This window comes from Cyprinus carpio, chromosome B6, assembly GCF_018340385.1.
Source record: "Cyprinus carpio isolate SPL01 chromosome B6, ASM1834038v1, whole genome shotgun sequence".
NCBI classification, from domain to species: domain Eukaryota; kingdom Metazoa; phylum Chordata; class Actinopteri; order Cypriniformes; family Cyprinidae; genus Cyprinus; species Cyprinus carpio.
The window spans coordinates 6,581,619-6,585,524 of NC_056602.1; the positions used below are offsets into that span (position 1 = coordinate 6,581,619).

At 36.6% G+C, this 3,906-nt stretch overlaps 1 long non-coding RNA gene across 1 annotated transcript; it reads right to left on the reverse strand.

The window, feature by feature from the left end:
* Positions 1-900: 900 nt before the first annotated feature.
* On the reverse strand, positions 901-1,551 carry LOC122137634. The gene is made up of 3 exons (XR_006154981.1): positions 1,536-1,551; positions 1,347-1,381; positions 901-1,084 (listed from the first exon to the last, which is right to left on the reverse strand). It is a non-coding gene; the product is annotated as an uncharacterized LOC122137634 (long non-coding RNA).
* Positions 1,552-3,906: the final 2,355 nt, after the last annotated feature.

Here is a 3,906-nt window from a genome sequence, read left to right on the forward strand (position 1 = left end):
AAAAATCAATTCTGTTCAGCCCTCAAGTATGAGTTTACTTTCTTCCCGCTGAACAAAAAAGAAATGTTTGGTTTAACCAGACAGTTTGACGGTATTTTCCATATAGTTTTTCAATGGCTACCAATGCAATTGCTTTGGTTACCAACATTCTTCAAACTAACTTTCTTTTTGTGCCAAAAACAGAAGAAGAAGAAGCTCAATTCATGTTTTTGAAACTTAGGGTGATGGACATAGTGGAGAGAATTTGATTTTTTGGAAGAACTACTTCCGAGTAACAAGCAGAGAAACTTCAGTCAAAACCATACCACCATTTATGATTGATTATCTCATACTGTTACGAGAGCTATAATGGTTTATGATTTGCTAATCAAAAGCACTATTAATGAGGACTTCCATCTCACCCAGTCACGTTTCCTAGAGCACCACTATGTGAAAAGCCTGACTACAGCAAACACGCACAAGTGAACAACAAGTCACGCTTTAAAACAAAAACTATAGTTATCAAATAGTCAGGATGTGTGTAATTTTCTGACTGGACTGTTGTTCTGGCCTGACTGCCAACTAATTTCCTGTAAGCAAAGGGGGGTACTAAAAGGAATTCTTAAGAACCACTTGAATTAACTGACATTAGTAAAAAAAAAAGCAATGCAATGAAGCCTTTTATTTTTCAGCATTAGGTGATTAAATCTATAAAACGATTTGCAAAGATTTAATGTCCAGCACTCAAAACTGCCAGTGCTTTACTGAAATGTCAATCTCACATTGTATCTGGATGTCCAGAGCCCCCTACTGACAAAAAAATTCATATCTCAGTAAAATATACCATGAACTACAGAAACTACAGATTGTTTACTCATACATTGTATCTGGATCAAGCACAAATATACAAAATGTTTTCGCTTTTAAATAAACAGTACAGTTATACAGAACAGTCAAGCACAAAATATACAGTAGCATAGATAGATAGATAGATACAGTAGATAGAAAGATCAGCAAAGAGGGATTCTTAAAGGTTGCCATGGGATATATTGGCATAAATTGCCTCTGAAAATGAGGGTCTTCCTCTAAGTGTTCGTCCACTGCCCTGTAGATTATAAACACACAAATATGAAAAACATGCAAGAGATGTTATAAGTCAGTGTTTCTCACAGCAGACATAATGTAAAAGGAGCATATTGGCAAACATGGCATGATGTAAAAAGATCTTAAACTTCCTCTCTCATTCTGGTCTAAACAAATCAGCATAATGGTAACCTTAGTACTTGGAATGAGATACGAGATACTACTGAAGTGGGGCCTTTTGAAAAGGGAATCACAAGAGAAAGTTTGAAATGGGGCATTTTTACCTTAGATTCAGTGTCAACATACTGCAGAGTGAGGTCTGATGAAAATAAATTATAGTGAGAGAAAATCAATAAACTTGAACACAAAATCAGATATCTGATGTATATTATGTAATGTAGGGAGATATAGCGATTGGATGATGAGCACCGAAGTGAATTATTTGCTCTGAAGAGATTGAGACTGTGACTTACCAACAGTATGATCTCTGGAATGAACATGTGGAAAAAGTTAGTTTAAAAGTATTATTTTTTTTTTTACATTTTTACAACATTCCTATAACTCATATTAGCAGTCTACCAAGATATCAAAATGATTTAAATAATTATATAAATTAACTAAATTTTAATTAATAACACTTAACTAAATATTAATTAAATAATAATTAACTAAATATCTAATATAATACATAATCATATAGTGTTTGTGTTTTAAATACCTATATAAATATTTACTGGAATTATTTAAATAATTATAGAAACATACACTGCTGTTCAAAATTTGAGGTCAGTAAGATTATTTAATGTTTTTGAAAGAAGCCTCATATTTCAACAAATCTGCATTCATTTAATTTTAAAATAGTTAAACTGTAATATTGTGAAATATTGTTTTAATTTAAGTTACCTTTTCTGTTTTAATATAATTTAAAATGTAATTTATTGCTGTGTTCAGCACTCATTACTCCAGTCTTCAGTGTCACATGATCCTTCAGAAATCATTTTAATATTTAATACTTTTTTATCATTTAATATTTAAATTTAAATTGTGATGTTTAATATTTTTATGGTAACTGTGATACATTCTTAAGGATGCTTTGATGAATAGAAATGTAGCAAAAACGTATTATTGAACTGAATTCTTTTCTTTTATTATTATAGCTATCATTATTTTGGCGTTTTAGTCTTTTATTTAGATAGGACGTAGGTCGACGCAGGAAGTGAAGTGGGTGAGAGAGAGGTGGAGGGATCGGGAAAGTCCGCGAGCCAGGACTCGACTCGGGACGCCCGAAGCGCCACGGCGCCCACGAGCCATCGGCGCCGACGACTGAAATCTTTTGCTAAGCATTATAAATTCCGTCCTGTCTTTCACGTTTGTTGGGGGTATTTTAATCATTTATGCACCCCTGCTGAATAAGCGTATTGTCTTTTAATAAAAATTGACAGTAGTGTATCCTTGAAATCGTTCAAGTCATTTTTTATCCTGTACTCAATAGCAAATGATAGAAGTGAACAGGACAGTGATGTAATAAGTATACTTCTGAGTGAACAAAGTGGCTTGAGAATAAGAATGTCTGCCCAGTGAATAATCGTATGCGCACTTTAATGAAATATCGGTACGTCCAAGACAGTATTGTGTCCTTATAGCCTTTGCTCTCCGTCTCTTGACCCTGTTTTTTGACTGCAAATTAATGGGCAGTAGGAGAGTTCCAATTCAATGTAGTATTAATGATGAGGATTCCATGGCATGAATGTAAAACAAACAAAGGGTGTTTTCACTGTGTTTTTTGGTTCCAGCCTTTACTGACATGGATTGAGAGAAGTAATTACGCACTGGGTTTTATAGTTTCATTAGTTCTCAGAGACTAGCACTTTAACACTGTAAACTTTTATGAGCAACTCGATAAGATGAGAGACTATATATCTACTACGCACGATGTCTGTGCTTGGCAAAGCCTACGATTGCCTACCGACCCGCAGGAACAGAACCACTCCGCAGCCACAGAGCACACAATCGAGTGCCAGATCTGCGCTGCCTGTCCATGAGACATGTATGAACGACAAAGGAGAGTGTTTTTTCGCTACTAAGTTGGGCCTATTTGATTTTCTGCATTACGTAATAGGCCTAGCCGGACTTAAATACTTACCTGTAGAGGTCCGGTGTGCCCTTCATGATATATCCTGAAAACAGGCTGCAATAACTCAGATTTTACAATCTAGTTATGTAACTTTATGAGATAGCGTATCCCACACAGTAGATCTAATCATACAGTAGCCTGTATGTCATGGGCTAGTTCGTGTTCGAGCTCATTTCTCGAGTTTACTACTTTGATTTGCCCAGTGACAGCACGTGACTGACAACTCGACTACTGTGGACCCATGTCATAATGTGGTGGGTATGGGAACTCTAGTCACTGGGGTGTTTGTTCAGGGAAGCTTGATGGTTCGCCGTCAGGTGACAGGACACCACACACGAACTAAATTGAGAAGAACCCATTGTGGCATCTGCGGTGTGACCCAACACACTCCAGACTTTCATGCATGGTGTCGTGACATGACACAGAGTGGGGACTGGGAAGCTCTGAAAGAGGCATACCACAAACAGAATTATGAGAAACATTTGCTAATAAAAACACGAATGTGGCACATCAACGTGAGATTCTTACGGCTTAAGGTATAATTAAGATTCTGTCAGTTCAGTTCTAGGAACTTGCAGATGTGGCTTCCTTAGGAACCAACTTCGCCCTTTTATTTGTTTTGCCCTGAGCCTTTTTCCCAGGGTATTCGCACCGGCATCATGAACTGTGAAGGCGGCCGCACGGCAATGTCTTGTCTTTTCGCGACATTT